Raw genomic sequence first — 25389 nt, forward strand, 5'->3', positions numbered from 1 at the left:
ACATCTGCAACATGTGCCAGACATTTTATTGTAGTTGCATTTATACATCACTTTAGACCCCTGATTAGACACCTGAATGCATGCACAGTTGCACCTTTAAAACGTTGTACATAAAACTCTTCTGTTAAGTAGTATGACACTAGGCAACAACCAGCGCTAGACAACACAAATAAGAGGTTAACGTCGGAGTCCTCTGGAAGGGCGCACATAAGGATAGTGGCCTATTAGTGAGTGCACCAAGGATCCATTAGGGTTGGAGCATTTTAAATTTTATTTGTATATAACAAAGCTTTTTGATAGGAAATGATGTACATAGCAACAGAACATGTCTTAATTTTGGGAGGGTGTCTAGAGATGATAGATCTGGTGGATTATGGTGATTGTACTTGTTCCATTTACTACATACATTCAACCGTACTTTGACAGATCAGTGTGTGGACATGGTAGTGAAGATAATCCTTGTAGGAGGAAGTGTTTGTCAAGAGCGATTTTACATTCTGCAGACTAAACACATTTCATGGGGAACAAAGTTAGAAGTGCAGTGGTCTCAGTAACAAGCATTTTCAATGCAATAGGTCTGGCATTCGTGAGCGTTTAAGATATATTATTTTTAATGCCAAGACCTCAAACTCTCCCAAATGCAAGAGCAGAGCACTTTAATGTTGGCGGTGCCTCTTTTTTGGATGCTGGATACATATTCAGGTTACAGTGATGAGTATCTAAACAAAGGGGTGCAGCCAACACTAAAGCGAATGTGCTATAGAAACACAGGTTAACCCAATAAGTCGCTGGGACCTGGGTGAATTAATGATGCAAACAGAGTGGTCCCAGATACAAAAGCAAATAAGCTAAAATTAAATAATATCTCAACTAAATACAAGGAAAATATCACAACATTGTTTTTAATCACAACGTGTACAAATATTCAATAAAGAAACCTGTTCATAAAATACATCAATATTTAAACATAAATGGTGCCCCTAACGGAAGGGAAAGGGAAGGGTAGTGATGTGGAAAGTGTGGGAAAACTGAACAAGTGACAAAACAGTGGCCAATTTGACCTCAATGTAAAATTACTGACTATAAATTGACAAAGACTAATAATTAGGGAATTCATAAATTAATATAACAAACTCATGCCTAAGCAACAAATCCACAAATGGAATATGGGGAGAAAGGCTGAGGGTAGAGGAAGTGTCGACGTTTCGACCCAGTTTGATGCAGGTGTAGGATGGGGCCTTGCTAGAGGGTCTTCATCATGACAGGGACGCAGGAGGGGCAGTGAATATTAATGAATGAGAAAGGGGCAGTGATTTTTCAAGGATGAAGAGATGTACGGGTCTAAATAGGTACTTGGCAGAATAAGCAGTAACCGGGTATGATGTCCACTGTTCAATATATCTCGATAATGAAGCGTGGTTGCATGGTAGATAGGGAATCCTCCGCAAGGGTCTGGATCCTGCAGCATTTCGCAGAGTCGTTCGCCCCGGCGGATGTAGAATCAGTGTTTGATAGAACAAAGAACGGCAACATAAGGTTTTCTTCGGTCCGATCTCTGGAGGCAAGGCGTTGCGGGACTATTACGGGGGTCTGGTATGATCCGGGTTCGCCAAAACACTAAAGCGAAAGCACTTATGGTGCTCTCACCCAAAGTGATCAAAAATATTTTCAAAACCTTCTGTAGCGTGACCGCTAAAGTGAAAGCAGCAGCGTTGGTAATTAAATAAGGGCGGCCGCTAAAGTGAAAGCAGACTGAAATGTACATTAAATAAGCACGGCTACTATAATTACTATTAAAATAAAAGCGGGCGGATGCTGCGATGTCGTGGGTGGAATAGGGGAAGAGCATTAAAGTAAATTGTGCTCACCAACTTATAATGCAGATAAGGCGGTACCAAGGAGGGACTAACAAGCCGAATAACGACTTGGAAGCCAGCGTTACGAAGGACAAAGACATAAGCCAATTAAAAATATGGGCCCAGAGTGGGCAGGGCTTCAAAGCCATACTCCACTACTGCATGCCTCGCCGCCCAGGCTCGACCTAAAAAGGAACAACACCTAGTTACAGCACAAGGTGGCATGGGTACAATTTGATGATTTTTTTGGGGGGCGTAACATAGGTTATGGCACCTCATTCTCTAGATATGCTAAGTGGTACTTCAGGGAGCCCCTTATTAAGCATCTGAAGATCAGGACCAGTTGCTTGTACAGTAACTTGTTTTTGGATAATCAAACAACGTGGTGGTACTGTGATGTAGGAGTGCATTTGTACAATTCAACCATGGAGACTGAATTTCCAGCCGCGCACACAGTCTTCCTACAGCCAAGCCTTGGTACCAGGGCAGGGTCGAGATAGGTTTTACGCCCCTCTCTGTATTTCGCACAAATCGCTCCAAAAGTAGTGTTTATGTTGGAAGAAAGATAGGAAGAAATAAGGATGCCGGTGTAGTGCCGGGATACAAAAGAAATATTGACATGACTAGAAAAGTGCAAGGTCTATTTATTACATACGGTAGTGTTTTTTATTGGGCATTGCAAACAATCCAGGGCTTTAAAATGAATACATTTCACACATATTAAAGTTTAAAGATTTTGCTTAAACAACTATGGAACACTACAGACCTGACGTCTATATGTACTGTACAGTAAAAGCATATATTCTCGAAGAAATGGTCAAATGAAGTATTAATCCCCCATTTCTCTGTTACCCTTTCCAAATGCAGTGCTTTGTATAGCTAGTACATTTGGGAATGTCATCACAACATCTTACTTATAGCAAAAAATCTACCACCCATCAAAATGAACCAGTACCAGAGATCAAATATGGGCATTGGCACACAGGACATCCATTAAGAGAAAAACATGCAGGAACTAAAATCTAATGAAAAGCTACGATGAATGAATGGCACAACCTCAGAATCGCAGCACACTGTGGCTGAAAGTCAGAAGAAAGTAGTTCAAGATCTGAGACACTAATATTTTGACTACAGCCCTGTGTTACCAGCATGTAATTACATGATGAACTTGCAGACGCCAGGTCGGTTCGGCTGTCTCTTTAGCAAGCTGGCTTGGCTTTTCGCACTACATAACCTAAAACATTGATTTGTAAAGCGCATATTCACACCTGGCGCAGATGTGGGTGTTTATTGTTACCCACCTCTACAGAGCTCATTTTATCAGCCTCCGAATGATGAAAGGAGGAGTGTCCCTGCCAGGATTCGTACCTGTGGCCATGGGGTCATACAGGCTTCCGGAGTGAATTCATTAGAGCACTGAGCCCCCAGACCCATCCTTAAGACTTCACACCTGTTTGAACACTTGTTACCAGAGAGGAGGCTGGTTCACAGCACGGTAAAAGAAAACGTGCAGGTGTCGTCATTATTAAAGATGTCACTCTAGTAGCAGTAATTTGTCCCACTTGGAAAGTGCAGCTATAATTCAAAGACAAGACCACTGGCTCGGACTTAACCTGAAGACTTCAGAGAGGAAAGCTGTAGCTGATCAACTGAAAGAGGCAGCAGTGTTCACTGCATCTTCCGCACAGTTCTGTTAATATAGTGTGGGTAACCGGTAGGGACTAAACAGCTCCTCTAGAAACCCAGTTTATTCTGGCACTTGTAGATAAGGAGTAATTTTCAGTGCAAGACTAAAACTTACTAGAAGCCAAACAGCTTTGCTGGATAAAACTACTGATGGCTGTCCTTCAACAGCTTGAGAATCTAAACTTATGAGGGAGGCTACGTACTGCCTACTAACCTTCCCTGCTGCTTTCTTGTAAAAGACAATGAAGCACTTTACTAGGATTTGGCATAAATGCCTGATCATGCCCACAATTTCAGGGCCACTCTACTTATGCCTCCACTATAGACAGTGGGACAAAAGGCAGTCATTGGGCACATGTGAAATCAATTTTACCTCGTTGGTAGGTGGAGGCCAGGTTCAACCCTTACAACCCAAGATCCAGACAATTGTGGACTTGGTAGCTCCCACCACCCAGAGTCAAGTCAGCTTGGCTGGGTGCTACAGGATGCTTGTGAGTAGGTTTGTGTCCTTTGTGCCCCTAGGCCACCCCCCCACCCCCCACTCACAGGATCGACCTCCAAGAAGTTGCCAAAGAAAGTGTACTGGACAGTGAGCTGTCAAAAGGCTTTTGACACTGAAGAAAGCAATGTGCTCAGCACCCATTCTGAAAGCTCCAGATTATAGATAGCAGTTCACAGTACAGACAGATGCCTCGCATTTGGGATAGACCGCTCCTGTCCCATGTTCAGTGATGATGGCCATGATCCACCTGTTGCTGTCATTAGCAGGAGGTTACTCCGAGAGCAGCGTTGCAGTGCTATTGAGAGGGAAGCCTTTGCAGGGTCTGGTCCCTGAAGAAGCTGAGGCCATACCAGTTTGGCTCTCAGTTCCTTGTTCAAAATGACCACAGGCCTCTTAGATGGGTAATGTAAATGAAAGGTGAAAACTCCAAACTGTTGAGGTGATCCATTTCCCTACCAGGTATGAACTTTCCAGTGGAACACAAACTTGGGATGGACCATGCGAATGCAGATGGCTGTTCCAGGTTCTTCCACTTAGATGGGTCTCTTGGAGAAGGTTAGCTTTATCCTCTTTCATTTGGGTGAGAGAGATGGGGTTACATAGGATAAGTAGTCCTTTTTGACTTGACCACCTGCAGCTTTTTGCTCAGTACATGATGTGAAGTGCGCTGGGTCCCTGCTAACCAGGTCCCCAGTGCCATAGTTCTTTCCCCCCAATTGGCAATACGTTTAGCACCCTCTACAAGTCCCTAGGAAATGATACCCCTGGTACCTAGTGCCTGTGGTACTAAAGAGGGTCCTTAAGGGCAGCAGCACCAATTGTGTCACCCTAAAGGACCCCTTACCAAGCATATGCAAGGCTGCCATTGGAGGCTGCACGTGTTGGTGCAGACAAAAGCTAAACCTCACACATCCCTGTGCGACATGTCCCCCAACACTAAATGTGATATTTGTAAGTCACCTCTAAAGCAGGTTTGACAGCCCTAAGGCAGGGTGCTGAAAAATACATGTGAGGACATACCATCATGAACAGATATGTCCCTGTGCTGGCCAGTCCTTTTTACTGCCAGTGCAAGAGGACAGGGAAGCCATTTTAAAACCTGGGCTGGACACTGGTGAAAACAAACTCCCCAGCGACATGATGGGCTAGCTGAAAATAGTGATATTTGGTATCAAACATCTCGCATACATAAACCCACACCGATTCCAGTGATCGATTTACCAATACATGCAAGCAGGGGGCACCTTCGAGTTGCCCCCTGAAATTCTACCAGCCTCTGGTGTGCTCACTGGATGGTTTCTGATAGCCTGCCAACCGAGACGCTGTTCTGACCTCCTAGGGTGAAAGCCCCCACTCTCAGGAGGACCAGAACAAAAGCCTGTCAGGGAAGAGGGTGCAACACTCTCTTTCACAGGATGACCAACTGGTTAGCATTCCCAGGCCGGCAAGCTTCAAAGAGCTGCTGCTTTTGAAATACAATTCTAGCTCTCCTCACAGGCGAGGAAGCCGTCCCCTTTGTCCAGGACCCCCTTGGCACCTGGACAGGTGGGAAAAATAGCCTGTCTGGTAGGTGTGCCACCTCCAGGCTAGTACCACCACTGAGATGGGCTACACTGAGATGGACATGACTTTTCAGATATAGGCATCTTTGTGGTGGTATACTTGGGAATTCTGGGACAGGATTATGCCCATTTCCCATAGAAAGTGGTCATGTAGGGGGCATAGGAACCGCAAGGGTCAGTAGCCCATTGGCTACTACCATACACTCTACCTAACACCCCTAAATTCAGTATTTAGAGGAGTCCCCACCAGAAAAACAGATCCTGACAACCTAAAAAGAGAGAGGACATAGAAGAGCTGCAAAAGCAGAGAGGAGAGAGGAAACAGATGACTTGGTACCTACCCTGCCCCTGTCTGAATCTCTTGTCGAAAACTGCACCAAAGTCGACTTCAGAACCTTGGGAGGACTGCCCGCATTTGATAAAGACCCAAGACAACCCATGAACAGCGGACCTTATCTCCTGCATAAGCTCCAAAGCAACTGCTCTGAGGCCTACGGAACCGCCAAAACCCAACAACTGAAGCAACCATTGCACCCGATGCCCTGCCCGATTAGAAGTGGGCCAACTGTGTCAAAAAGGTTCCAAAGTCCTCCAGAGCTAGAGTCCATCGTCGTTTCACCCCTCATGGACTGACGTCACCTGCAGCTTACACATGCAGGCCCGCCCCCCCCCCCCCGACTGCTCCCAGTAAGAAATCTAGATGCCAAAATTCACCTATGCATTCGTTGCCCCCGGGCCGTAGAGAAGAGGGCTCCAGGTGCTCCTACATCCATGAGCATTGCAAAACTTGAACCTTCCTGTTTGTTCAAACCAACTAGCCTTCCAGCCAGAGCCTTCAGTCTCTTTTCGCAGTGACCGATCTCCAAAGACACATATTGGGCTCCATGTGCGGTTTTGCATACTGGCCTCGGCTGCCCCGTGCTGTTGGTGGTGTACTGCTGGTGCTGCCTTTGACCTTGTCCACCACTCATCTAAGCTCCTGGAGATTGGTCCCTTAAGTCGCTGTATTGTACCCATTTGCAGAACGTTTTCTTCCTTTCATAGAGGAACTCTAAAAGTTCACTGTCCACTCATTGAAGTGAAAGGAATTTATATTTACAAACATACTTACCTGAACTATTTTTCTCTGATGCCTAAACATATATAGATACTTGCTATTTTCATAAATTGGTGTGGATCTTCTTCTTGGGTTGGGTGTGTCAGCTTCTGATCATTATGTGTATTTACAGATGTCTTGCAATCCTCTGTATTAATCCTAACGCTACTCGACCACACTACCCCCTAACAGAGCACTTTGGGATTTCACAGCCAGCCCCTGTTCACTCATAAGGGAACCCCTGGACTCTATGGTAGATCAGAGGACTGACATATCACATAAAGAGCCAGCTTCATACACTTGCACTGGCAGTAATGCAACTGACCAGCACAGGTGTATACCTGCTCATGCAGGTAGGCCCTCACATGTAATACTAAGCACCCGCCTCATGGCTGTAAGGCCTGCTGTAGGGGTGACTTACAAGTACTACAAGCAGTGTTAGGGGAAATAGCACACAGGGATGTGTGTCAGGTTGTGTTTTCACTGGTCAGCACCAAAACACGTAGCCTGCGATAGCAGCCATGCATGAGTTTGGTGAGGGGGCCTTAGGGTGACAATTTGTGCTACAGCCCTTAGGTGACCCTCTTTAGTACCGCAAGCCCTGGGTACCATTTGCTAGGGACGTATAGAGGGTGCTAAATGTGTTGCCAAATGGGGGAGCAATTGCACAGTTATAGGAAATATCTGGCATTGGGGACCGGGTCCGCAGGAACCCAGCGCACTCAGTCAAAATCACATCATGTACCAGGCAAAAAGTGGGAGTGACCATGTCAAAAAGAAGTACTTTCCTACAGAAATTATTCCCAAAATAGTTACATTTAGTAACCTCAATCATTTTAATGATGTATTCTCTACCCCAGATAGATAAATTTGAAAGAGACCACTGTTAAAAACCCATTTTAATCTGACCAATAATAGGATTAAGACCATTCCTCATCATTTTTTTAAAGCCAGGATTAAGAAGCATCCCTAGGTATTTTATATTGGAATGCTTCCATTTAAAAGAGGGAACACCAATAGAAGCAATGGTAGTGATTGTAGTTATTGGTGAAGGTTCGCATTTATACCAATTATTTTTATAACCTGAAAAGGATGAGAAAGTGGTCAGAAGTGAAAATTAAATGAAGTGCCTGAACATTTTGGATGTGAAACAGTCAAAAGAATATCATCTGCATAATGGAAGGTTTAATTTATCCAGCAGTGGTTATATCTGTGTTTTGTAGTGTAGCAGTAACGATGAGTTATAGGACCAAGAAGAATAACAATGGATACAATGGACAACCTTGTCTTGTCCCACGATAAATATTGACGTCTGACGATGTCAAACCATTGCATGTAATAGTAGGCGAGTAATATATACGCTTAATTAGGGTTATGAAATCTTTTCTAAATCCCATCCTTTCCATGCCATCAGAACAACAAGTTATCCTTCTCAAGCAGGTAACTTGTTCTTATGGAAACTTCTAACCACAGATTCCTCACATTTAGACTAGACACCATAGCAGTACGTCCGAAAGTGATGGGTCTGTGAACTGGCTCACACCAAAAAGTCCAACGGGACCGAGCGGTCAACACACCCCTCTCCACAGACCTGATTGTTGAGGCAGTAGCGCTTTGGGAACATGTGTACCGACGCTCATGTAACTGCCTCACAAATGTCCAGGACGGGGGCTTTGTGAGCTAATGCAGTTGTAGCAGCTTTGGTCCTGGTAGAGGGAACCAGCAAGCATATGGGAGGCTGCTTCTTTTCCAGTGCGTAGCAGATCTTTATGCAGAGAACAATCCATCAAGAGACTATTCATTTTTCAACTGCCTTGCCCTTCTTTCCTTCCGAAACCTCTCCAAAAAGTCAATCATCCACTCAATAGTTCTTGATACGATCGATATAAAAGCTTATTGCCCTGTCAGGGTCCAAAGAAGAGAGTCTCTCTTCCTCCTTAGAGGGAGGAGGTGGAGCAAAGAATGCAGGAAGGATGACAGCCTGCCAGACATGAAAAGGAGTGACCAATTTTGTTTTTCTGGGAAGAAAGTTGTTTAGGGAGAGTTGACAGAAAGAGCCTGCAGCTCATTTACACATCTAGCCAATGTCGCGATGAGAAAGACTACCTTCAACGCCAAAAGTCACAAAGGACAATTGTCCTCAAAAGGGGTTCACTTCAAATAAAAGTCAGAACTATGTTCAGTCCCACTGAACCATCACAAACTGTTTTGAAAGGAAACAAATGGTGGAATACCTTTCAAAAATCTCATCACAACAGGGGATTTAAATAAATGCCAATCCGGCTAAAAGAGCTGGTAAGTAGTCCTTAACAGTGGCCAAAGCAATGGTGGGCTGGGCAGAGAACAAAAGAAACTTCAGACAACTTTCCTTGCAATCGGTCAATCTGTTGAGTACCGAATAAATTGTCCCAACTGGTTTAATTTTGTAGAATAACATATGGCTTCTGAGAGGACTTCAATGACCTCAGGGCAAAGAACGAAGGAGATCAACTGCTGCAGCTCAATCTCCAAGTATGGAGATGCAAATTATGAAGACCTAGGTGCCACTCTTCCCCTACTGATATGATCGAAGATCCTCTAGATTATGTAGCTTGTTCGGAGGACAGATGCTCATACCAAGGAGTTCCAGGTAATACACTGGCCCAATCCGGTGCCACTAAGATAACTTGGGCCCAGTCATTCCCAATCTTCAGAACTTAGGGCAGGAGAGACACTGACGGGAAGGCATACAGAAGTCCTGAGCTTTACTTTAGATGGAGGGGTCTTCAAACGACAGCAGCTTTGAAAATTCCAAATAGCAGAAGTGCTGACATTGCACATTCTTGTGGGTGGAGAAAAGATTCAGCCAGGGTTTCCCCACTGCTGGAAGAAGCCAGGTGCAACTGTCATTTGTGATCTGCTAAGTGTCTGCAGCAGAGTTTATCCGTCCTAGCTTGGTTTGTACCACCAGAGAAAATCCTTGACAGTCACGCCATTACCAGAGCTGCAGAACCTCCTGACACAGGGCCCAAACCACCACCCTGCCCCTGCTTGTTGCAGTACTACATGCGGTGTTGTGGATGAGCACCTGAACCAACCATCCTCTGATAGGTAGGGAGGCCTTCCTCATCAATGGAATCAGCCTCAACTCAAACAAATTCATGTGCAGGTAAGTGTCTGCAGGAGACCAGAAGCCACTGATCTCAACACCTTTACCAAGTGGCCTCCCAAATCCAACCGTGATAAATCCATGAGCACTGTTAGCTCGGGGGTGGGGCGGAGGGGATAAGGAGAGGGGCCTACAACTTGTGCAGTATCCTCCAATCTGGATACTACCAGTCAGATTCACCTAATACTGTGCCCACTGTAATGTGAGGTCCAACTGCAGACCACGTACTTGCCACCTGATAGGTTTGGCTAGCATAATGCATGAGGTCAACAACCTCAGGGGCCTCAGAATCATACATTCAGACTCAGGATCGAGGCTGAAATATCAGGATCATAGATTAAATGTCCTAGACACTCCACGCCATATATAAAATAGCTATGATGAATGGCAGCATCTGCAAAGGAATTATGTGATTTCAGCAAGTTGATAGTGGACTTCAACGATGTTAAGGGGTTCGCCCATGTCTGGTGATGGCTGACAACTGTTGAGGGCAACCGTGCCTTCAGTATCCAGTTGTCTACGTAGGGAGACTGGTACCCTTGACTTCCAAAGGTGTCTTGCAACCACCGCCATCACTTTCATGAACACCAGAGGGGCACTTGTGAGGGCAAAGGGGAGCGCTGTAAACTAGAAATGTTTCTAGCCCACCATGAACTGCAGTTATCAACTGAGGGCCTGCAGGACAGGCATATGAAAATAAGCATTCTGAGGGTCCTACACCATGTTATGTTATGAGTTTTGTATAGCGCGCAGCTGCCCCAGCTAAGGGGCGTCCCAGCGCTGGCAACTGCAGAAGAGGTGACAGAGAGAGAACACCGGGCCTATAGTGTCAGAAAGAGAAGAGTTGTAATTGCTTTAGGAATGCATTGTGATTGTTGATCAACCAGTCTCCGGTATCAAAGGCAGACAGGACATGGGCTAGCATGGTCACCCTGGATTTGCCTTTCCGCAGTAAGGCGCTGAGAAGATGAATGTCTAAAATAGGACGAAAGCCTCAATGCTTCCCGGCACAAGAAAGTAGTGAATTTAACACACACATACTACCTCTGAGGTCAGAACCCCCTCTGTGGTCCCTTTGGCCTACAGGGCCTATGCTTCCCACCTGTAAGATGGATCTCCATCAGTCGCCCTGAGGGTGGTGGAAGGTGTAGCAGTAAGAAATGGTAGGGTGTAACCATGATGCACAATCTGGAGGACCCACTTTCTAGTGATGGGTCGTCACCACTTAAGGAAATATTGAATCCTGCATTTGTTAGGGTGTCTGCCTCAAACTAAAGCGTTTTTGCAAATGCTGATGCAGGGGACTGATGTGCACATTGTCCCTGCTGTCCTGGTGTTGTCTCTAAGAACTGCGGCAACGAAAGGACTGAAAGGCCTGTTGGGCTGGTGGAGGAGTCTGGCATTGGTAACATAGAAAACCACTACAGTAGCAACACAGTGGGTGAAATTGCTGTTGGAACAGTTTTCAGGGAGCACAAGGGACATGCTGGGGCTCTGTTCCCCTTGAACCACTACAATGCAGAGTCCGCTTTCACATGAAAAAGGTGAGAGCCATCAAACAGCAGGCCCAGTAATGATGTCTGGACCTCCCTGGAGACGTCTGTAGACCTCATTCAGGCGTGGCACCAAAGAGCCACACTGGTGTCCAGTGCTTAAATGAAGCAGTCTGTAATCTCAAAGCTAGAAGGTATGATAAACTTTGCTGTATCACAACAGTCTTGAAAAGCCTGGGTAAGGGATGCCAGAAGGCTATCCAGAACAGCCAGTAAAACTTGTGTCACAGTATCCCAAAGAGCACAAGACTAGTGGCCTAGAAGGCAGCTGGCATCCACTGACCACAGGGCATGGCTCTTAGAGGAGTATATTTGTATCCCAAAAGACTCCATTTAGATCCCCAATCAGGCGAAGTGGACACCTTTACCACCAGGCTAGCTGGCGTTTGATGTGGAGTAAGAAAGTCATGGTCATGTGGTGTGAGACTACGGCAATGAGCGACCAGCCTATTAACTGGCGAAAGTGAACATGGTTTTGACCAAGTAACCAGAAGGCTATCAGTAATGGCCACATTAAAAGAGAAGATGAAAAAGTAACAGGGGCTCTATAGGAGCCTGGCCGAAGTACCTCCATTAACGCATCAATCTTCACTTCCACAGTGGAGATCTGTAAATCTAGAACTTCTGCCGTTATTTGCATAACTATGAATGAAGGTGCTTTCCCTCATGGGCGGACAAGGCGGAGACAAGACCAGAATAAAAGTGTCCAGACCACAGGTATCTTACAGTTCTTTATACCAGTCTTCTTCATCATACTGGGGAACATAGTTGTCCACTTCATTGCAGTACTCACTGGATAGCAATGGTCAGAAAGCCCAAAGACAAGCTCAAGGTCTGCATCTGAAGGTGCAGAAAGAAACCAATGAAAGTGCACATGGGTAGCCCTTATATGCAGCACCACTAGCCACATACGGAGCACCACTAGCCACATCCGGAGCACCACTAGCCACATCCGGAGCACCGCTAGTCACTACCGGAGCACCGCTAGTCACTACCGGAGCACCGCTAGTCACTACCGGAGCACCGCTAGTCACTTCTGGAGCACCACTAGTCACTTCTGGAGCAGAACGGCATCGGCGTGGAGCCACATGACAACCTACTGGCATGCAAGAGTACTGTTTTAAAGGATTATGGATCCAGCCGGACACCTGGAGGAATATTCACAAGGTGAGGAATCTGCAGTTAGAAATATCCATTAGAAGGAAGAGTCAACATCATACACTATGGCTTTGCTGGACCAAGTCTCTGGCACCATAAGCAATCTGGTTGAAGGCCTAGAAATCTGGCTACACATCATATATTATACAACAGGGTATGAATAGGCTTTTTGTTATTAAAGTTCTCCAAAAGACCTTTCCTTCAACATCAGATCTACACTTATTTTCTGCCGTACAAAACTCTCATCAACATACCTTTAAGAAATTGGCTAAACCAGCATTTCCTCGGGCGAGCCTGATTAACTTGCTAAGCTACAACTTGCAGAATAGACTGATGTTGAACAGCCAGGGTAATCAATTATGGTGGAAGTAAACATTTTTCCACATCAGGCATTATTCAACCTACCACTGAGTGAAGATGAGAATTGTACCAGTTCATTGAGACCCTCAAGCAGAATGAGTCTAAAGTACGTTTGCAAGGAATGGCTCACCTCAATTATCCACTGCGGCCAAACCTGGTTTTGTCTCACCTCCAAATAGATCCAGAGTGGGACATCTTCATCAACATGTGACCAAGGATTTTAATTCTACATCAGAAGTCGAAAAGTGTGTCTATATTTTGGATAAGTGACATTTTAATGCATCTATGGGGGCAGCAGCGCATTTAGTTCAATAACAATTTGTTGTTTGGTTCTTCTGGCTTTCTTATTCCGACATTAACACTAGGCTCACTGAGCCCCCCTTTTAGGTCTCACCTACACAGCGCGCATGCGCTGCATAGGAGACCTTTAGCCTTCGTACATCTCTTTTTCCAAGCACACTCGTGCTTGTGGCGGCATACAGCTTGCGGGGTGCGCAGCGCCTCGCCACAAGCACGAGTGTGTGCTTTGAAAAAGAGCAGACTGCGCGCGCACATACGCACGCGTGCGGCCAATGCTTGTTTAGGTTGAGCTTGCAGGCAGCCATTATTTATTTACCATTCCCTGACAACTTTATCACTCTTCGCTGACTTATGATTCGACAGCACGTGCAGTGCTGTCACTTCCAGAATCACTTCCTTGTTTGTGTGCGGCACATGACCGAAGTATAGATTGATTTACGTTTAGTGCCCATCCACTTTTATTGAAGTACTATTTTTTCTTTTTAAAAAGTGCAAACATGACTGGAATGTATGAGGGCGCTTTACATGAGCACGAGTCACACTATTAGGACTTGCCATTGTCAAAGTAACAAAAATTAACTAGCATTTTTTTGCTATTATACATAGTGTGAAACCGAGCACTTTCTATGAGCACCAGATAACTTGCACAAGGAGACATTCACATTTAGGCTAGGGAAGATTAAAGGGTTTGCTCAGAATCACAGAAGATTGAGCCAATGCTGAGACTCGAACATACTTCTCCACTTCCCAAGCTTGCAGCTCTGGCCATAACGCCACATCATTTCCCCATTCACTTTTACAACCATGTACATAATAAAACTGCAGGCCTCTCGAAGTAACAAGGCGATATCCACTTCATTACAAAAGCAACTGGTGCCTCAGACCGATGAAGCCTGTTGTGTGCAAAGAAGGGACATGTACTGTATGCATGAGGGGTTCTTATGCATTTTAGATTTGTTATAATAAGCCTACAATGCCTTTTAAATATGGTTCAACATTTTTAGTATGAGGGAGCTAGATGGAGTAGTACACACATCTCTTCCCTCCATGTACCTATGCGTTTGTACCAGCAAACGTTGAAATAGACGCTTTACAATAAACTCCATGACAGCAGTATTGCAGTATTTCATTAAAAGTACCAGGAAATTTGGAACGTACAGAAATAGCCATGAATCAAAGGGTGGAGAATATGCTTGTCTGAACAGTCAATCCAGTATTCTATCAGTTCACCCATAAGTCCATCCAACCAACCCACTCAAATCCATCCACTACCCATCTATTCATCGCCCAACCACTCTCCACATTCACCTATTTTCCAACCAAATTCAAACAACCAACTCATCAGTTCACCTCACATTAGTCACCCATCAATCCATCCATTCATTCACCCATAGATTACTTCATTCTTTCACCCACCCAATCGAAAACCACCCCAACTCCATCCACTAACCATCAGCAAGCGATTTATTGCTATGCACTCCCTGCCTAGATCTATTCCTCTATCCCAGTTTACCCTAACCAACCCATTTATATATCCATCTAGTCAAACACTACCAAGCAAACTCATCTATTCATCACCCTGTCTGTCCATTCCGCCTCAGGCACACACCCACCCCTCTGACTATCTATCCATTCGTCCATCTGTTCATCCCCAGACACTAACCTACCCTCATCAAATTCATTGAGGCAGCCCACCCAGTCTCCGGTGCGACTACTTCAGCAGGATCCCAGGCTCTAGTTTGTCCAGCCTGGTGTGCTCTGTCCATAAGCGAGCCCTGTCTCTACCACACACATGCACCCTTTGCCATATCTAATGCAACCGAGATTGTTCCCAGGATTGAAACATTTGCTCTTAAAGGAAGATTTCCCTTTCCCCCCACCCCAGCTCCACCCTGCTTGTGTCTTAACAGGAACAATTAACAGAACAAACTGCTATGAGCCCCAAAGCTTCATAATTTGGATTTTTCTATTGTTAGACCAGGCGAGAGACAGTGCCTTGAAGCTCAATGTAATTTTTTTTTTATAAACCAAGACGAGGAACAGAATCATGAAAAGCCCAGACTCGTCACATGGCGAATGGGACATGGAGGGTGGTGGAGGGGCAAGGTTATGGGGACATTTCACATGATTGGGAAGTTCTTACACACAAAGGATACACTGATTTATTATACTAAATGAGAGCACATGGTGCACAAAGAGGGCATTGCTCTAAACTGTCATGGATTAAGATGTGTAACGGCATAACAATTATTGTCATTTATTTACAACAACGCAAACACCGCTGTTTTGGCTTTGCACGGCCTTAGACCTATTCACAGTGTATTAATGCCCCCTAGAGTGAGTATGGCTGAGACGTGCTGCCGTTGCCCAGCGGTGCGTCCTGGTAATGAATATGCTACTTACCAGTATGCATCTGTTCTTGGCATGTAGGGCTGCTAACATTCATATCTGTAGCATAGATCGCCGCCTAGTGTTGGGTCCGGATGATTGCACATTGTTGTCCTGGAAGAGTCTTCGATGTATCACGAGATAGGTGGCTCCTTCCCTGGACTACAGTGCGCATGGGCATCGACTCCATCCCCAGATTGTTTTTAGCCATTGTGGCAAAGATGGAGTTTAACAGTGAAAGTGATGGCCATGCTAGAGATAAAATGTAAGAAAAGTCTGCAGCCGCTTCGGGCGCCGGGGAGGAGGGCGGGCGATATGAATGTTAGCAGCCCTACATGCAAAGAACAGATGCATACTGGTAAGTAGCATATTCAGTTCGAGGCATGTGGGCTGCTAGATTCATATCTGTAGCATAGAATACATAGCAGTCCCTCCATTAACGGCGGCCGCCCGTGCCAGCTGCAGAAGTCTGAAAAAGTGTTTTAAGAACAGCCTGTCCTACAGCTGCGTGCTGTTTGGAATGCACATCTACACAGTAATGTTTGGTAAACGTATGTGGTGTAGACCATGTGGCTGCCCTACAAATGTAAATGTAAATGTAAATGTAAATGTACAGGAATTTATATAGCGCAAATCACCAAGCGGTCTCTAAGCGCTTGCTTAGGGAACCCGTCCTGGTATTCCCCTGTGAGATAACCCTGGCAGGGTATCCGCAAGGTGAAAGCCAGGCATCCCGCCGCGAGGGGCCGTTGTGGAGATTAAGCAAGCTATTGCCCAGAGTCGCAGAGTGTGAACCCGTGAATCGAGTAGGCACCGGAGCTAGAATTGTCGAGTCCATGGACATTTTAGGACTCAAGACCCTGCCGAGCCGGGAATTGAACCCTGGTCCCGGGCTGACCTCTGCTTCCAGGTCTGCCTCCTCTAACCAGTGAGCCACACTTCCCCACAGTCTTCCAAAGGAATGTTACCCAGGAATGCCATGGAGGCCCCCAACTTCCGTGTGGAGTGTGCCCTGGGAGGGTCCGTTAAAGTGCGCTTAGCCTTCTGATAGCAAATCTGAATACACTTAACGATCCACCTGGCTATTCCTGCTTTGGAAATGGGGTTGCCTTTGTGCTGGGCTGCGAAGGCAACAAAGAGTTGCTGTGTCTTTCTAAAAGGTTGTGTTCTGTCAATGTAGTACATAAGCGCTCTTTTGACATCAAGCGTCGGAGCATCCTTTCTGCTACCGTTTCTGGGTTGGGAAAGAATGCGGGCAGTTCGATAGTTTGATTGACATGAAACTGCGACACCACATTAGGGAGAAATTTGGGGTTAGTGCGCAGCACCACCCTGTTTGAATGAATTTGTATAAATGGCTCTTGGATGGTGAGCGCCTGTAGCTCACTAACACGTCTTAGAGACGTTATGGCAATGAGAAAAGCCACTTTCCATGTGAGGAACTGCAGCTCACATGAATGCAGAGGTTCAAATGGGGGACCCATCAATCTGGTGAGCACCACATTGAGGTTCCACACTGGAGCTGGCGGGGTCCTGGGAGGGATGACCCGCTTCAGCCCTTCCAGGAATACTTTAATGGCAGGCACCCTGAAGACAGAGAGATGCTGCCTGTTTTGGAGATAAGCCGCTATGGCGGATAAGTGTATCCTAATGGAAGCGTATTGAGGAAAATGATAGTTTGCTTGACCAAAATGTCCACTACATAACCCTATGTTACATAAATGTGCATGTCACCCATGCATATTTCTCGTAGTGGCCTGAATCACTAGGCCTCTGCAAACATGTCCTGCAAGTCGAGTCATCAAAGTCTCCCAAACGTTAAGCTAAAATGAAGGCCCATGTATTTTGCATTTTGCATTGTGCACTTTTAAATAAATATCGTACTGAGCCCTTTTTTTGTGGTTGAGCCTGAAACCACTTTCTGAAATATTGTTTTCATGACTGAATGCTGCAGTCACGTCAGCAAGAAGCCTGCCAAGACAGTGTTATGAATAACAGTTATCTGTTTGCTGTACAGAGTGGCATCCCTGCCCGGTGAGGAAATGTAAACAGAACCCGTTCGCGACAGATAAGGCCTAGCTCTCTCTCTCAGCCCCCATGCAATGAACGGAGAAATATATGCTTTTTCTTTATTTCTAGTGATGAACCTTTGCTTCAGATAAAACATCCCCTGACTCTAGACATCAGTTGTACCAGACGTGCTCAAGTCGCCCTGACACAAGAGATTTCTCTGCTAGGCCGAAAGTCAGCTCTCCTCCCATTTACACGTCATACTCAAGTTGCACAATTAGGGCAGAGTTCCAGCTGGTCATGCAAACTCCTCCTCCAAGTACCCACCCACCTATGACACCTACCTATCACCTACCTATGACTCATCAAGTGTACACCCTCATGCACCCTCATACACGCCCACATGCTCTTATCTCTTTCTTTTTTTGCTCTGCCTGGAGCGCTCCTCCCTATGTACAAGGAGTAAAATGTATATATTCTGTTCATTGTTATGAAATGTTAGAACTTCCCTTCCTGAACCTCAGAGGTGATGGAACTGATTCTCCCTTTGACTCGAGTTATTGGAATAAAGCCCATTTTAACTTGGACACCACGGATCCTGTCTCTCATTTGATGCATGATACTTTGTTAATGCCTAGAAATTCTGCCAGGGTAATATTTTATTTACCACATTAATTGGCGCCCCTGAACAGGGACATGTCCCTTTCCCCACTCGCCGGAGTTGTTGGTCTAGTCTTTGCCCCCTTCCACAGCCGTGACGGACTTTAAAGTGTACACGCCATTGGGATTTCCCGCTGCTCCCTCAGGCCCAGGAGGAGGACGGACTGCGACCAGGCATCCATGTGAGGCGGTGAGGAACGCGGATCGTCTCAAACCAGAGCCCAGCCCGTGAGAGAGCAAGGTCAGAGGTCTCCAGAGGTCCACCTGTTCCAAGGCGCATGCGTAGAAGTCCGAGGCCTTCAAGTTTCAAGTTCTGCTGCTTCCCGGTGAGTACCACTATGGGGAATGCATCAAGATTAAAGACGTGTCCATGGTAAACGTGGGTGCGGTAAAGACGTGTCTCATTCACGTGAGACCGGTAAAGTACGGGCCCACGGTTAAACGTGGGAACGGTCAAGACGTGTCTCATTTTTGAGACCGGTATGGTTGTACTGTATTTCAGTGCATAAAGTTTTTCAAGTACATGTTTAGCTCTCTGTATCAGTTTAGGTTGTAACTGTTTTAGTGTTTAATATTTGTTTGTGCGTGAATGATTGTTGATTGTTTCAGTCTATTTTTGTGAATATTGGTTTCAAACATGCCACTGTTTTCAAAGTTACGTCAGATAGGGACCAGAAAAGGTATATTAGAAGAATCAGTTAACATCCCGCCTAGAGACACGCCTGGTCATTATATGTATAATAAGCATGGGCTAGACGCCATTTTGTTTTTAGCTTTATGGGTAGACTACACTAAGGACCTAGAGGAAAAGTATAGATGGCCTGTCTCGGGTACATGGGATTCTGAATGCATTATGAGAGTAGAGGAAGCGCTATGGAAAAAGAAGTCAAGACCCTCTCAGAAAGATGCCATCGAATTGTGGCGCAAAGAGTCACATAGGAGAACAGAGAAGGAATTCAATAAAGCAGAGAGAACTAAACAAGCAGGGGAAAAAGCCAGAGAAAATGAACTGCGGGAGGAGGGGGAACGTGTCAAAACAGAACAGACTGATAGGGAAAGAAACGCCGTTATTAATGGTATTTATCCCGTTCTGTCAGAAGAACTAGCTAAAGTGACCACCTCAGAGAGACCCAGTAGGTCGCGAACGCCACCACCTGTACCATATAGAGTACATAGAATAAAGCCGACAGCATCTGAAGCATTCATTTCCTCGTATCTAGACGATTCCCTCCTGGACTACGTTAATGCAGGTTTTCCTCCACCCCCACCAGCAGATCAGCTCCAGCAACTTCAGCAGCAGCTAGCAAAAGATGACGTGGGTCCCGGGGCAGTGGGAGGGGTGCCTACTGTAGATGTAGCAATTCCACAGTGTATATATGATCCAGAACCAGGAAAGGGTTCAATGCTTGTGATTTCACGTAGACTAAGACAAGCTGTTGCATATCTAGAGACATTACCAGACATGAAAGATCACCTAGATAGCATGTATCGTTTTATTAGAACGGGGGAGGGACCAGATAGTATAGCACAAGCCATGGCACAAAGAAAGGTAGGGGTTAAGAACCATGTCTTACGTTTTATTATTAACTGCCTGATCAGGGAACAAGACGAAGGAGACGGAGATGTAAAGCCAGGTTTGATAGAATGGAGTGATCACATAGATGCCGGTAGACATGAGAAACAGGGACAGATAGATGCCATGTACAAGAAAATACGAAAGGAAATAATAGAAAGGCACAGAAAAGAGTCTGACGAGAAGGGCGAGTCATCAGCGGAAGAGGTAGAGGATCGTCGGGATCCGAAAGGCAAGATTAATTATGTAGGAAAAGCGCGACAGTTTGACAGACCAAGTGCCTTGATTACTGTAAACAAGGGCCAGCTATAAAAGAAAGATATTCCCTTGAAGCTCTATTCCAGGCTACCGAAAAAGCACTGAAACAATGGATAGGGAATGAGAGACCTCCCACACAACACGAAATAGAGTTGGCCCGGTCAGCCACCCAGTGGGTGTCCAATGCCAATATATATAGCAGTGATATAGTGGCTCAGACTTTCTTAAGCCTTCCACCGAACGAACAGCGTTTGGCTGGTATTTACATGGTTCAACACTTGATAACGTTGTATAAAAGTCAGCATTCTGATCCTGGTCACTTGCATAAAATACTTGACGACATTTTACTAGATAGATGGACAGGTTTAGGTACTGAATTAATGAATGTAATCCTGGATCAACGACATAAGTACATAGATTCTCTGACTACATACATGCCTCCAGTCTTACACCATGACAGACATAACGTACACATAGACAGACAGAACCCCCTACGAGAGGTTCATCCCCGTTAAGAATGCGGCCAATGAGTTACAACGGGTGTATGTTTACACCCCCTTAACGAAATTAGAGATTCCTGAAATGAAAAAGATGTTACCTTGTCATGATAAAGACCCAGGGGGATTTCACCGTGAATTAAAAGACATCCTCTGCATAGGAGATTATACATACGCTGACATTCTGAAGCTATTAAAAGTACTGTTACCTGCAGGGATTTATGAAAAGCTTAAGGAAAAAGACTGGGAAGTGGGTGAGAAAAAGTTAAGTTGGGATGCATTGGAAACAGAAGAGAAGGGCAGGCTCCCAGGAGTTGGTCTTGGAGATAGAGCTAGAGAACTACCTGAATTCCTGATACAAGTTTTGCCAAGATTATTGATTACTAAAAAGGAAGATTGGGATGCTATTTCAGCCTGTAAACAAAAGCAAGACGAGGACACTAGTGATTTCTATTCTAGATTTGAGAAATGCTTTACTATTAATAGTGGCCTTAAGCCAGGTAGCGAGTCATTTCCACATCTTTTTGTGAGCAAATTGGTTGAGAATTCCTTACCCCAGATCAAGAATAGAGTACTGAAGGTTGAGAGTACTTGGCAAGCAAACAGTCCTTCACAAATGTTACAGATGCTACAGTATCACCAGAACAGAATTAGGGAAGAGCAGGATCATGAAAAGAGACGCATGAAAGAGACAAAAATGAAGGTGCTGGTTGCCCAGACGGTACCGGCGACTTCAAACAAACATAACACGACACCTGTCAAAGGGAACTGTAATTATTGCAAACAACCATGTCACTTTGTAAAGGACTGTACTGTTCTGAAACACAACATTGCTACAGGCAAGACAAAAGAGCGACAGTACACTCCTAGACAGAATAACACTCAACAGAACACGCAACAGACAGTAGCAAATTATCCTCCACCACCGCCTGTTCAGGCCACACCACAAATGTATCAGCACACACAGTCTGACTATCCAGAATATCAACAGTTCTCATGAAACAGCCTCGAGAGGGAAGTAGGCTTGCCCCTTATTGAGGTTCCTGTAGATAAAGAGGGTCCGTATGTACATAGTCGTGTTCTAGGTCAGGATCGAAAGTTTGATTGACACAGGGGCGAGCAGAACTACCATCAGTCATGACGAGGTTCCAGGGGCACCTCTCTCAGGCTCACAGAATGTTTCCCTGGGATTTTCAGGAAAGCCTATTGTTAATGAAGTATCAAAACCAGTCTCCCTAGGGGTTGGTCCACTGTCACGTACCACTGACTTGCTACTTACTAAGTCATGTCCAGAAAACTTACTTGGTATGAAGACATTAAAAGATCTAGGAGCAGTTATCTGCTGTTCTCCAGAAGGAGTACGCCTGTTCTCACGTGATTTTAAGGGACATTATGTGCTGACTGATTTTGACCACAGACTCAAGAATCAGCCACAGATCCTATGGGCACAAGGACCGACTGACGTAGGATACATGGACATTACGCCTCACCATGTCACACTCAAAGCAGGAGTAGTACTTCCACGTATTAGACAATACAAGTTACCACCTGACGCCGAAACAGCATTACTGAAAATAGTTGACGAATTTATTGCACGGGGGTAGTGGTAGAGTCAGTCTCAAATGTACGTAACTCGCCTGTCATTCCTATCCTTAAAAGATCTGATCCTAGTGAACTGCCAGTGTACCGATTGATTATTGACCTGCGAGAATTGAACAAATGTGTAGTACCACAATATCCAGTGGTGCCAGACATTTCTTCATTGTTGACTGCTATTGATTCAGAGGCTACTTACTTTACTGTTATCGACTTGAAGAACGCTTTCTTTAGTGTTCCCATTCACCCAGACAGCCAGTACCTGTTCGGATTTCCATTAAAAGGTCGTAGCTTTGTCTTTACAAGAGCTCCTCAAGGTTTTACAGAAAGCCCTAGTATTTACAGTCAGGCATTGAAAAGACAGCTAGACAGCATTCACATGCCTACCAACACTGCGTTACTACAGTATGTGGACGATATCCTGATTACAGCACGCTCAGAAAAAGAATGCGAATATGCATCACTGACAGTTTTGAACTTTCTGGCAGACAAGGGGCACAAGGTGTCGCCGTCCAAGCTGCAATTCTGTGAAAAGCAAGTGGTGTACCTTGGACACTTACTTTCCAATGAGGGTAGACAACTAACACGAGAACGCATACAGTTAATTTCTAACCTTTCACAGCCCAAGACACAGAAAGAAGTACGTGCCTTTATTGGCCTCACTTCATACTGTAGGCAATGGATTCCCCAGTATGCCTTTCTAGCCAAACCACTCATACAGTTAACTACACAGGAGGCAGGGGGGACTGTCCTCCCTTGGACACAAGAACACACCTTGGCATTTGAGGAATTAAAAAGAGCTTTATGTCAAGCGCCAGTCTTAGCGACTCCATGTTACAGCAAACCTTTTATGCTTTTTGTGACTGAAAGAGAAGGAACAGCGTTATCTGTTCTCACACAAGATCAAGCAGGAAAACACAAGCCTTGCGCTTATTTTTCTAGCACGCTAGACCCAGTGGCCCAGGCTCTGCCATCATGCCTGAAATCAGTTGCAGCAACAGCCCTAGCCATAAGACAAAGTGATTCAATAGTATTGGGCCACCCTCTGACAGTACAGGTTCCACATGCAGTGGAGGTTCTCTTAAACAGGACTCAGACACAACACTTGACTGTAGCAAGACTGACAGGATATAAACTGACATTATTCCAGCCACACATAGAGATCAGACGTTGTAACATTCTGAATCCTGCAACACTTTTGCCCTCAAGTACAGTAAATACACCACCACATGACTGTGTGGAACTAATGAATATAGTGACGAAACCAAGACAAGACCTGACAGATATTGCACTTTCAGAACCAGACTTAACGCTCTATGTAGATGGATCATGCATGAGAACGAGTGCAGGAGAGTTAGTAGCAGCCTATGCTGTGACCACTGCTACAGAGGTCATAGAGACACAGAAAATAGACACATTGTCAGCACAAGCAGCAGAGCTCATCGCTCTGACACAAGCCTGCATAAGAGCTAAGCACTTGAAAGTAAACATTTATACTGATTCACAATATGCCTTTGGCGTTGTTCATGATTTCGGGGTACTATGGAGGGAGAGAGGTTTTTTGACCTCCCATGGGACCAAGATCCAGCATGGTACGCTTATTCAAGCCCTGTTAGAAGCAATACATTTACCTACAGCCATTGCTATCCTGAAGTGCAAAGCTCACACCAAAGTTACAGACACCATTTCCCAGGGTAATGACCTGGCACTAGATCGAACAGCCAAACTTACAGCCCAGACAGCCCAGACACCAACAGACACGACAAGGACAGAGGTACCATTACTGACAACATGTATGACAGTCAGGGATCCCACTCAAGACGTACTCGACATACAGACACATGCCACTGCAGATGAGATAAAGAAATGGACTGAACAAGGAGGGGTCCAGACTGACCAAGGTTGGATGACTAAGGGAAAAGGCACATGGTTTCTCCCAGATTCCATGGTACAAGTAATCATTAACACAGCCCATAGTCCAGCACACTTAGGAGAAAAAGCAATGTTAGACAGCTTACAGAACATCTGGTTTAACAAGCACATGCGTGCAGCAGCGAAGCAGAAAGTACGAACATGTATGATCTGTTGTCAGTTCAATCCAGGTAAAGGCATCCCGGTGGAACAAGGCGGATTTCATCCTCCTGACCACCCTTTTGAGGTTCTCCAGATGGATTATATCCAAATGGACAGATGTAGAGGTTACAAGTACGTCTTGGTAGTTGTATGTGCACTGTCTAGATGGACAGAAGCATATCCAGTTCCAGATTATACTGCTGTGACAACAGCCAGACAGTTAGTGCGCGAGTACTTCCCCAGGTATGGATTACCTCGGGTGATCTATTCAGACAACGGCCAGCCATTCTCTTCAGAATTAATGAAACAAGTGTCCCTTCTGTTAGGTTATACATGGAAGTTCCATTGTGTCCGACACCCAGAAGCAGCAGGCCTTGTAGAAAGACATAATCAGACCCTCAAGACAAAATTAGCAAAGGTCTGTGCAGAAAAAGGCGTGGATTGGATGGTGGCCTTGCCGGTTGCCCTCTTTTACATGCGTATGGTAGCTCATTCCAGAACAGGCCTATCTCCGTATGAAGTGGTTTTCGGTAGACCGCCAAATATGTGGGGTACGCCTATGCCTAAAAAGATAACTGATGTTGACAGTAACATGCTGACAGATTACCTGGCTTCCTTGATGTCTGCACTACTCTCTTGTCGTTCACAGGTTGCTGCCGCCTTCCCTGACAACACTCAGGTTAAGGAACACGCCATTGTCCCTGGTGATTTCATTCTTGTGAGGAACTTTGACCGATCAAGCCCCCTTGAGCCACGGTGGAAGACGCCGAAGTTGGTGCTACTAACCACGAGGACAGCAGTGAAAGTGGAGGGACGCAAGGGCTGGATCCATGCCCATCACGTTAAGCGGTATTTTGGACAATGTGAAACATTTGCAAAGAACATTGACTTTAATGACAATACAGACTTTGTGCCGCCTTTGCTTGAAAAGACCCCTCAGCAAGAGTATAGGTCCAAGTTAAGACCTAGTAAGTCAGACGTAGTTTAATTGTTTAAGCCCACCCGGTGGTGAATCGGTTAGACTAGTTTCTGACATGTATAAGATCACATATGAGAATAGCAAGAAGAGAGAAAAATACTGCAAGACATTACGCAGTAGATGTATTGTTACCT

The 25389-nt window shown here is 45.3% G+C and overlaps 1 protein-coding gene across 2 annotated transcripts in view; it reads right to left on the minus strand.

Annotated features, from left to right (window-relative positions):
- The window catches only part of CHAF1B (chromatin assembly factor 1 subunit B), a 322331-nt gene that overhangs the window by 77901 nt on the left and 219041 nt on the right, over positions 1-25389 (minus strand). The gene's annotated exons all lie outside the window — the stretch shown is intronic.

The sequence above is a fragment of the Lissotriton helveticus genome, chromosome 8, assembly GCF_964261635.1.
Source record: "Lissotriton helveticus chromosome 8, aLisHel1.1, whole genome shotgun sequence".
Classification (NCBI taxonomy): domain Eukaryota; kingdom Metazoa; phylum Chordata; class Amphibia; order Caudata; family Salamandridae; genus Lissotriton; species Lissotriton helveticus.